The following is a 12,314-nucleotide window of genomic DNA, read 5'->3' on the forward strand; positions in this document are numbered from 1 at the left end:
CCTCTGAACAAGGTTTGGCTCCACACTCTAACATTATCCTAGAAAAACACAAATATCCTGAGCCATCTGGTGTCTGTGTCTGTGTTTTATAGACCTTTCTCTTGCCTCCAGTAAGAGGGTTTCGTTTGATCAAAAGTGGGTGAACCATAAATATATGACACTAAACTGTATTATTTCATAGTAAAAGAGTAGATAAGAAGCAGCATATTTGAGTGCAAAGTAATGCTAATTTTGGCTGGTATACTTTGCTATTTTCAATCTCCACAATATGTGTCATGTGATACTTGCAGCGAAACCTCCTTTCCTGCAGAACAGCCCTCTGGAATTTTGAAAAAAGGAAGCTGTTAGCTATCAAATGAGAAAAAAAACTTCTGAAGCGGGCATCATTTTTAAACTCCATGCTTTTAGACTATTAGAAAAGTGTTTTTCTTGGGTTTGACTAACAACACTGAGTGCAAATATGCTAAAATGGAAATGCCTGGATTTTAAAAGCTTAGCAAGAGTTTAGCTACTGAAAATCTTGAATGTTTGCACAGTCTGTGTAATCGTCACATTTTTGTTGATCTTACACATGTAAGCCCCAAAGCAAGTCCAGGTTTACACCACAAAGGTGTATGGGGGCTGGGGCACATGATGTATAAGGGGAGGTAGAGAGAGCTGGGCTCGTTTAGTCTCAAGAAGAGAAGGGTGAGGGGAGATGTTATTGCTGTCTGCCACTTCCTAACAGTAGCATGTAGAGAAGGTAAGAGCCAAACTCCTCTCGGAGGTGCGCAGGAACAGGATGAGAGCCAATGGACACCAATCTCAAGAAGGAAAATTCAAATCAGATATTAGGAAACATTTTTTTCATCATGAGGGTGGTCAAGCATTGGCACAAGTTGTCCAGAGAGGCTGTGGCATCTCCATCTTTGGAGATATTCAAAACTCAACTGGGTAACACCTGAGCAACTTGCTCCAATTGGCTTTGCTTTGAAGAAGGCAGGGGGAAGGATCAGATCAGATGACCTCCAGAGTGCCCTTCCAATTTAATTTATTCTACTATTCTATCCTGTTTCCTTCTTTTTCCTTCTCTGTGCCAGTAGAGTACCACTGTGGTAAGCCTATTGGTTTGGTCCAGCTTTTGCAAATGAGGACATATAGCCCACAAAATGTCAGAAACTGTGATTTGACTTCACCAGGTTTCTAGGCTGGGATTAAGACAGGTTTTTAGTACCCTGAAAACTGAAACGTGGCCATTGTATTGCCAGTTAGGGCCTGGTAAAAGGGGTGCAGAAATTTGCAGAGGTCACAGATGCTCACTTGCTGGGATTGCCAATTAATAGTTACCATCTCTCCTTCCCATCATAAAGCTTTATCCAGCACCACTGTCTTCTAGGATCAGACAGATTGGTTCCCCCAGCTCAGCCATGCACCCTGATATCAACTGTCCAATATACATTAAGGATATTTTATATCAAAACAAGTCAATATCAAGGTTTCTACAGAATAAAAAAAGATCTCCCTTGATTTTTTTCTCCTTTACTCCTTTACTCTCCTTTACTTATTAATTTTTCCTTCTGCATTTTTTTCACTCCCCCATTTTTCTTTTTAATACTTTCCTAATTCATTTACTCTTTGTTCTCCAAAGAAATTCTTCTTTAGCCCTACTTTTCTTACAAGATCCCCTTTCTTCTGGTACTTCTGCTTCTGGTTTTAGCTTCTTTCTTCACTGTCACTATTTTTTCTCTTATTCTTTCTTCTCTTCTCCCTTTCTGAAAAATAAATAACCATCTCTTATGTCTCTTTTCTACTTTCCCCATCCTTTTATATTTTCTGACCTGTATCTTCTTTCTTTTTTTGTCCTCTAAATCTTTTTTCATTCACTTGGTCTTCCCCATCACTCCATGTTCCAGGCTCAGTTTCTCCACTATAACGTCCCAGTTGTCTTTTCTCTTTAGCTTATTTTCCCTGGCATTCACTGTATCACTGAACAACTGGTCACGAGTTTGAAGCCTTTCCCTCTTTCCTCCTGCATGGAAAAGGGGGTAGAGAAAAACTTGTCTCTTGTCCCACTTCTTGGTGTTGGCTGCATGACATTATTCTTTACCCCCAAAATACTTTCAAACTGTGAGTGAAGTTGCTGAGACGTGTCAGGGATCCCTCCTCTTCAGGGAACTGTGCTGCATCTCCACTCCGACTTCAGTTTTCTCTTTCTACCGACACTGTCCTTGTCAGATGACCTAATAAGTTGGTATCTCTGTCTGTCTCCTCCTTTTAGAAGCTGCTGCTCACAATGTTGCCAGTGGCTACCTTTAAATAATATCCTCTGTCTCTAATTTTGAGCAGTATATGCAGACAGCCCTTCGAAAGACTCCTGAGCAAACCACACAGTCTCCCATCCCCATAATACAGTAATAACATCCTGAGGTAGGTTCTCCCCAGACAGAAAATGGAAACACCCAGCCCTCTCTTTCCTTTCAGAATAAGCCAAACACGACATTCTTCTGCGTGCTGTGTTCTGAAGGAGTGGTTCAGACTGTCTTCTCTGTATAAATCACATCTCAAATACTTTTTTTAGCCAGTTACTTAAATATACTTCCAGAAAAGCGCTTCAGAACATGAGAGAAAAGACACGGGAAAACTAAACGTTGAAAAGCTGTGCTTTGTTTCCTGTCCAAGGTTAATCTGGGGGTTCTCTGAACCTACAGATGAATGACAAGAAACACAGAATATTGAGTGTAATAATCCCATGTAAACGTCTCACACCCACACACTCTCCCTTTTCTGGGTCTGGCTAAGTCATACAAGTCAACTTCAGGGAAAAAATTACTTTAAAAAAGAACCCCCTGTGACTTACCTCCTGTGGGTATAGGGAAGATGCCTCTTTGATCTCCTCTTGCTAGGCCAACAAAAACAATACTGACAGGTACAAGCGCAGAACTAGGGGAAGAGAGTCTCACCCAGTAGCTGATCCCTCTTACTCACATATATTTGTTTTAACATGGTATTCAGGGCTTCTGTGGACTCCACAGGATTAAAAGGTGACTCAAGAGTAAGGCTTCAGGCAAGTTAAGTAGATGATCTGCCATGTGTCTTTTTATGCCAACTATCTCATTCTTACTTGACCCACTCTGGCAAGTTCTCTTATGACAAGTGTGAATATGAAAGCTACTGTATAACTGTTAAAAATGTTTCTACTTACTACGAATGAGGCATCACTTCGAATCAGAACAGCCACCTTCTGCTAGCCCCTACCTGAGGGTTTTACAGTAAAAACCTGGGGATAATATTTCTGCACAATGAAGGTACGTGAACAGAGGATTATGGTGCTGGAATCGCCAAACCAATCTGCAAAACACTAGCTCCGGAGCCAAAGACAGTGTTAGTGGTATCAGCAGCATTTCTTCCAAACAGATGGGCAAGACAGCCTGGACACAGCATTGCAATTGCAAAGGCTCTGCCGCTGGGACTCAAACCAGGATCCCCCCTCGGCATCACGTTGGTCCATATTCATGAATCCAGCTATGCAGACCTAAGGCAACAATTTCTAACACTGTGCACCGCTGAATATCCCAGACATGCCCTTGGATATATCCAAGCCATGTGGCAAGTTCTCTTCCTCCAAGTTGAAAATTCTGGTAAATCCATGAGTGTGATGTCTGATTTTAAGGAAAAACGCATGTCCAGGTAATAGCCAATAGTCATCAGTTATACAAACCTCCATCTAATTATATCGTCAGAAATTCAGGGGAAACTATCAATGAAAACAGATCTTTATCTTTATTAAAGTCTCTTCAGAAATTGTATACACCAGCAACCACATTGAACTTTGCAGGGTAGAAGAGAGAGATTTTCTTTTTCTTTTGCAAAAAAACCCAGAGCTTTCAGCTAAGAGAGTATCACTGTCCTGTAGATTTGGACGTGAAAATGACAGATCGCTTTCCCAATTCATTTCTAAGTAATGTCTTCCATCTATCTCTGTGTTCCTCCACAAAAATGGTGATAATCAAATTCCATCTGTGTGAGTTGGCTAAACTGAAACTGTCGATCTGAGCATCTTTTCCCTATATGATGCAAAGGGCTGGCTGAGAGCATCCTGTGGGGAAAGCAAAAACAGGATGGGTGTATCCCATGCTGCATTTTGCCCACTGGGGTGAGATACTGATTCCAGTGAATTCAGCGTCCAAGAATTCAGTGACGTTGAGATGTCAGCTCTGATTTCCCACTTGAAGCTAGATGATTCCTTATCAGCACCACTGCCAGTAAGTATTAAATGGCTAGCACATACCACAGGCAAATTCACAAGAACAAATCTATCAATCTGTCATCATTCCTGCCTTATCAACCTGTCTAATTTTTGGTACCTGACTTAGGTACCTAAATTAGACAGCCAGCCTCCCCACGCTACCTTTGCAGTAAGTGGAAAGGGAAAAGTCACTCCTGAGGACAATTCGGAATAGGAGCCTAGTTCTGGGACCCGTTTTCTCCATTAATTGTATAGGAAGACTAAGCTCTTGTCTAGATGTCTACACTGAGGCTCTGTAACTCTCTTCTCTCTGCTTCTTATTTCTTATCTGGAAAAGAAGCCTCTACACTCCCGATACCACCAACCTGACTAGTCTAAGTCCCTGGGACTGAAAAATAATTTTAAAGAAGCAAGACTATTCTACAGGTAAAGCCAATAATGTTGTCAATATTGATGGTTCTGTTCATATCTTTAGCGGCTCTCCTGCAGACTAGCAAAGCACAAGGTTTGAAAACCCCCCAGTTACGGATGTGAAATTCAGAAGAGATTGGACCTGGTGAGCAGCCTATCTGAGGAGGAATATCCTCCTTCTCTCTGGAATTAGAGAGGACAGCCACGGGCAGTTCTGACCACACTCTGCATAATCAATGCAATGCAGTGCAGCTGAGCTTGGCTTCCACTTACACATTGCTCATAACTTGTCTGTATTTCCCATTCATACCCAAATGGACTGCTCTAATTAAATATTCAGTTAGAGTAAGGGAAAAAAATCAGAAAAATCAGATTTTTTAATAAAAACATGTATGAATTAGTAAGTGGATAGTGGTTGCTAAATTTTAGGAACATCATCTTGCCTATTAATTGTTATATTTTAGCCAAATAACCTTATTGAATATATTTATCACTAAGAGAGCGGGAGACTATAAGTGGAAGCATTGCTTGACAAAGTATAGAAGGGGAATCAAGCTTTTTTTTTTCTGCTGGGAGAAATTTTCATTATAAAAGCTGTGAAGGAGAAAGAAAAATATCACTGTCCCATTTTAGAAATTCCTGGGAAACAAAACCACTATTTTACCTACAATTGTTTCTGTCAGCGAAAAATTGCTAGAAGGACTGTATAACTACATTTGAACTAGAGCAACTAGAGACTAGCTATTTTGTCTGCAAAACAGAAAATAGTTTTCTCTTTAGGAGACAGTTTTAACACAGAGGTTAAATGTTCTTTTCTTGATAGTTTTAAAAAAGACAATTGGAGGGAAACAATAATGATTATTATATAAAGTAAGATGAATAAAATGAGGCAATGTTGTGGGTGTAATTCAGGTTGGGAGTATATCAGACATTCAAGGCAAATAAAAGAGCTAACTAGAATGATTTTACAAAACAGAATAGGAATCAACGGAACTCAGTTAAAGTTAAAATGAGTAAACACATTTAAACTCCCCTGTTCTGGTCCCCCAGAAAAACGTGATGAAGGAAACAAAAATGTCAGAGGCGACTTCAGTTTGCCACAACCAATCGTATCAATACACCACAAAAGAACAGAATATTTTCCTTTTAATTATAGGGTCATCAGAAACAACTTTGGTCTTCATTATATCTCTAGAAGAAGATACACTTGGCAAGTTTGTATTAAACAAATTGCACACTGTAAATCAGCACTCTTTTTCTTCATTAATACTTCAACTGCTCATGGTTTTCTAAGAATGACTAAAGCCAGGATAAGAGTTTTTGCATATTCAAATCTCCTAAATCCAAAAGATCACGCAATAGCATTAACATGAAAAAGCAGAGGCGGGTGCGATGAAAAAAACTGTACGTCCAACTAGTATAATGCATACAAGCACTTACAAATACTGTAAGTGCAAGAGCATCTCTAAATCCCAGTAGACCACTGGTGCAAAGCTGAGGGTAGAGAGGAAGTGATGAAACCAGGGCATATAGCCCTGTAATGATTCCTTGCAGAGTGAGCAACATCTGTTCCTGATCAGCATGTCTAGGTGCTCCACTCCAGTCCTTTCTGGACACTGTACCAAAGCCTGAGCTGCGGGGAGGCACTGGAGCTCAGGGAATTTTCCAGCTATGCCAGGAACCAGGCTGGAAGAGACCTCAGGACCAGGGAATGAAAGTGATGCTCCAGTGGACGTCCACTGATACTGCTTTACACCTTGGGTGCAACCTGTCTGCTCTTGCACAGGCTTGCGACCATCCTAGTCATTATGCAGAAGTACTGCTTTCTGCAGGGTTAAGGATCTACTGTAATTTTTTATAGGTTTGAGTTTTTTTGGGGGGGGAATTGACAAGAAACAGAACCATTTCAGGAACAGTGGGAGGATAAGTATACGTTTAAAATAGTACCAAAAAGGAAATGAGGGTCACATGTCATGCTAACTGTGAATTCATTCATTCAAGAAGTCTAAAAAAAAGGTTACCTCCCTTCCTGACAATGAAAATACTCTCAAAAGTGCTTTGAAATCCCAAATCCAGATACAACAAAGAAGGATGAAGTTTACTCATCTACACAGCTGAATTGATCAGAACTTATTTAGCCTTTTCTCACTGTAGGAATTAATCCAAAAACCTTCCAAAACAGAACAGAGAAGATTACTTCTGTTAGCTTTATGTACCTTCTTACAGAATTCTAACACAGGGATAAAATGAATCTGATTAATTTGTATGGTATTTTTTAAAACAGCAAACAAAGTACAGCAAAGTATAACAGCAGACAACAAATTATAGAGAAAACAACAAAGTATAGAAAAATGTAGAAATGCTATGTACATCATCTCAGAATTTTGTCTGAGGGTGAAAGGCTGGAGCCGTAAATAATGTGTTTCAAAACCTTCTGTGGCAAATGACTTCAATAAGTTGGCTGCCAAGTGAAGAAAATATTACATTTGAAAGACTATAGTAGAGATGGAAATTGTCACTATATAAACAGATATTAAGCTGAAAGCCAGATTAAATCGTTTCTACTGTGAGAAATTATTTATTCTTTTGATAACAAGGACTATCTAATCCATGAAACTGAAAGTTTTCTTTTGGTCTCCAACAATATTTGTGCTTGTCTACATCCTCCAAAGAAGAGGAGGAAGATCATCAAACACAAGCAAGTCTTGTGGTCCCTGTCTCTAAGCCTTCACAGGATCCAGTTATGTATCTGTGGCCATTTTGACTGCCATTCGTTCGACTGCAAATCATCTGGCTGCTGTTCTACAAATTGTCTAAGTTGTTCTAAGTCCCCTTTACAGTCAGTGAGAAAACAGGCATTTCTTGCATGCATTTCACCTCGATATACCAACATTCAGGCAGGAAATGCTGGAATACAAACAGGCAGCACTCCACAACAAATGTCATCTTAACATGTGGACAAGAGACCTAAAAATGTTTATTAATTAAATCTTCTCTTCTCATAGATCTCAAGTAGTCCAAAGCAGATATTGATAAAGTCTGGACACTCCTGTTCCAGGAGGTTGAAGATTAGAGGTATCTACTGAAAGTTATGCATGGAGCAGTGAACACGCCAACTGAGAAATGAAAGTTGCAGTTATGGGTAATGATCTGGCACAAAACTTTTGTGTAAAAGTGCTACCTTATACTGAAAAGGCATTGCTTGGAAATGAGTGGGAACCCAATGCATACGAACTAAGTTAGCAATTTCATCTCAGAAGCAGGATAACTTCTCTGTGAAACAGGGTAACTTTATTCAGCAATTAGTGTGACGATTTAATACATGTGCATATATACGTACACACATGAAATCATGACAGATACAGGCAGACACTGCAAAAAACCAGTGAATCAGAAAGTAACAGTGAAGTGAAATATGTTAAGAATTAACATAATGCTAAAGAAATTCACATGGTGCTATTAGGAAAAACTAGCTCAAATATTTTGTAAAAGGACCCACAAACAATTGGTGGGTGCCGTGTAGCATGCTGGGGAACAGGCCACAGAGCTCTGCTACATCAGTGCCAGAAGAAGGGTCATACACCATGGGGAAGTTTGAGAAGGGCTACACTGTGCAAGTCTCATGCTTCACTGCTTGAGACTAGGAGGTCTGTGCAATGTCTTTTGCAACCACTGTAACGCCTCTTGGCACAGTTGTGTAAATAAGAACCAGATCCTTTGATTTTAAAATCAGTATTTTTCAAACATTACAAAGACCCTCTGTGGGAATGACTAAGTCCATGATAGCTGTGCTGTGGTAAACATGAGCTATTTTTGAGTTATTTGACTGCATAAAACCATAGGAATATATCTATATTTTTAAAGAGACGTTACTTCTTCCCAGTAGCATAATGGTTCAGGAGAGTTCATTTTAATGTTCCACATGGAAAATAAATTCACTCTGAGAGTGAGATTTAAGCGTGCAGCACACTGAGCAAGAGAGTGAAAAATAAGTAAGACTCCTGTGATTTAACTGTGGGATGATAGCTACAACCCTGTAATTAATCTTCCTAATAAACTAAGAGATAAAATCCCATATACTTCTACCACCCAGAAATATGGCTTTATTGGTGTAATACAGCTGCCTTCCGTATCATGTACCTGAACTTTCAGGACTTAAACTTTGCCATATAGTTGAAAAGGTGTGTGCCATTGGCAACACTGTGATAGCAAATAGAGAATATCTGGTGTGAAGGATTCAAGGAAAAGAGGATGCTTTAATCTCTGAACAAGTATCTTCCTAAGTATTTCATGGAAAGTGTGCAACATAGGCTTCATTTGTCTATATCCTTTTAGGCAAATTAGAAATGAATACCTGTGGAAGATGGCACATATTTAATATTTTGCCACTTTAAAAACTGACTGAAGCAATTTTGAGTTGAGGTGATTTTGAGTAAAATACCAGCAGATTTTCTCATATTTGGAGAATTAATTGCACTTTCCACTTTCCGCACTGATGACCATTTGATGTTTTCTTAATGTATTAACAGGAGGCATTCATTTGCCTTTGTCCATTTTGACAATATCATATTCATCTTCTATTTTCTCAAGTCAAAGTGCACTGGAAGGTGAGTCAGTAAGCACCATTAACTGACAACTTGCTCACTCACGATCACTACCACAGAAAAAATGTAGGACTGTTTTATAGCCCTTAAACATCGTGCAAGTATATTGCTACTAAATTAGGAACCATTACTTTAATTTGGCTTTTATTACTCAGGGTAGACAGAATTTAGACTACAGTATTTTAAGGAGAAGAAACTGTCAGAACACCATCTCCTACAAACACACAACTCTAATTATACAAGTTAGTAGATATGTGTTCAAATCAGCAGGGGAATGATTTCCTCTTATTTCTCACGCTTGTTTACAAGAAAGAAAAAATTAATGATTTTAGGACAGCATGGTCTGAGACAGCTGAAAAGGGGGGTTAAATTTAGAACAGAGTAGGATAGCCGTTACCAACAGTGGTTCATCTAGTCAAACACTGTGTCACTGACAGTATTCAGACTGAGATATAAAGCTAAAAAATCCTGTAATGGACAATCCTTAATAGTGTACCACCAGGGGAAGTGTCTTCCTGACCCCAAATAGGAAGTGGCTGACTTTCATCCTGGAACACGAAGTTTTATAACCTCTTGCATGTTATTTTCTATTTAAGGTAACAGCAGAAATTCTTATTTGACTCCTCCTAAAACTTTTGCCTTAGTAATGAGTTCTGAAAGTCTGTGTGCTTTGTGGAGAGACACATTTAATCAGTTTTAAGCGTACTGACATTTTAACCTCAGTGGAAACTCAAGCTCATGCTTTTGAAGAACCTATGGAACATTTTGCATATACCTACTGTATCGTCCCTTGTTCATGATGTCTAATAATCTGACCTTTTTGCCCCTGCCTCACACGGCAGCATATTTTTGTTGCTCTTTCTAAACCTTTTTCTGCTGTATTCTTTTTTTGGAGAGGATCAGACTTGCACACAGTGACTCTATCTGTATCACTTCACAACACAGTGTGCTAAAATGCTGCTGGATATAGCCCTCCACTGCAGACTGTTTGAAGAGAGCAGAAACGTGCCTGGTAGAGTGCAAAAGTCCTCTCAAGAGGTGTATCTAAGGCTATACTACAGGTTCTCTGTCTAATATCCCACAAGTCTAGCCTAGTGGTATTTGGGGACTACTCTCATAGTGTGTTGTAAATCTGTCTCAAGAGAGCCACTGATTGATTCTACAACAATAGAGTACCGTAATATTGTCCACAAGAGCCTTTAGTCAAGTGTAGCCCTCATGTTTTTGACACTCACCTTGCATCAAGTGCCCCTCAAGCTTGAAATGACAAAACATCTGACACCAAACCAAGGGTAAATTCTCAGCTATTGTACATAAAATCCTTTTGCAGGAATATGGAAATTCTTGATCCACCTAAAGAAAGAGTGTTTAGTGAGGCTAGTTGTTCTGACCACAAGACATAAAGTCCCAAACAAACTATAATTCGTAGGCAGTTGTGAGGCTAGAGGCTAGATTACTTCTCAGAAAAATCCTTGAAGAAATAGGATGTCATCACTAAAAATATAGCATGTGCTAAACTTAACGATTAGAACAGAACTTTAGATAGACAAAATAATCTTATCCTGTGTGCCTGAGTGAGACAGATCTGTCTAGACTACTTTCCTTATCTTGCAGCCAAACCATTCTCTCTGAAGCAGTCAGTTATACCTTCCGTGGGCTCTCTTTCCAGATACAAAAAGAAATCCAGGGGAGGAGCTCTGTAAAACCACACGTTCTGTTAGGCAAAAGCTGTTAGAATTGTGTCACCAGATAAAGACAATTTCTTTCAAGCACCTTGGGTTCGAGTGATTAATGAGCATGCCATTGTGCCAGCAGCAAAAAGAAATTAAAGAAAATAATCTGAGTGGAAGAGTGGAACAAGCAAAAGTCTCAGAGGAGCTGAAACCCTACAGAAAAGCAGAAGGCAACAAGGAGAGATTTATACATCACATATGCGGTACCTTCAGTCAGGAAGTGCCAATGGAAGGAAAGATTGTAAGACACCTTTAAGACTGAAGCACTTAACATGGAGAAAATACACTTACGAAGAAAATGTGTAAAAGATAATTGTGGGTTTGTTTCTTGTTGGTTTGATACTCATTCCTCCGCCAAAAGTTTCATATCAGAGCTTTGCCAGCAGAGATCCCTGCTATATCCTGGATTTCTTTTTTCCCAAAGAGAATCTGATCTGCAAACATAGTCAGTTATTTCTTGCACAATCCAGGGTGATAAAATGGTGGGACTGTCACAGCCCGAAAGGAGTCGTTTAGGACGACCTCCCTCGCCTTGGGACCAATGACCAAGTTCGTGATGCCCTTGGACTGAATTAAGGTGAAACAACACCAGCCAACCAGTTTTATGATTTATTAACACAAAGATAAGGCATGTGGTCAAATAGGATAATTCAATGGCGATTACTTCAACTAGCTAGACGAGTCCCATCCCACACATTTCGAACAGATCTTACCAACATTCAACAAAAGAGAGAGAAAAAGAGAAAAGAGAGAGAGAGGGAAAGATATCACCACCTGTGGATCCAGCGGTGTCCTGTTGGTCCTCTTCCTTTGGGAGTCTTGGCGGTGGGGGGCTCCCGTTTGGTGGTGGGTGGGTCCTCTTCACCCTGGGTGTAAGTTTTAGCGATGAGTGTGCAGTAATTACAACTCGAGCAGGGTCCAACCTAGGTTCCCGCTGAAAAGTTTGGAGCCAAATCAAGGCAATGACACGCGTGCAGGGGTTACAGCTCGAGCTGGGTGCCTCCGAAGAGGGACCCCGAGAAAAGAAATCCCTGGGCAATTATAGCTTTTTCAAATTAAGTTTCCCACCCCACACGTGGTAGTTCAGACCAATAGTAATTTTTGGGTCTGGGGTCTCCTGCTCCTTATTGGGTCTCATCGTTGTTCCTAGGCAGGCTGGGTTTTTTTCTGCCTTATCTTTACTGTTGCGGTTTCTGCTGACAGGTGTGTCTTCATTCCTCGGGTCCTGCCATCGTCTCTCAAGGTCCTGACAAAGAGGTGGTAATTCAAGCAATTAACACTGTTTCAGCAGTGTACAGGAATGCAAATTGCTGGTAACTCCCTTATCATTCCAGTCTGCAC

The sequence above is a fragment of the Dromaius novaehollandiae genome, chromosome 1, assembly GCF_036370855.1.
Source record: "Dromaius novaehollandiae isolate bDroNov1 chromosome 1, bDroNov1.hap1, whole genome shotgun sequence".
Classification (NCBI taxonomy): Eukaryota; Metazoa; Chordata; class Aves; order Casuariiformes; family Dromaiidae; genus Dromaius; species Dromaius novaehollandiae.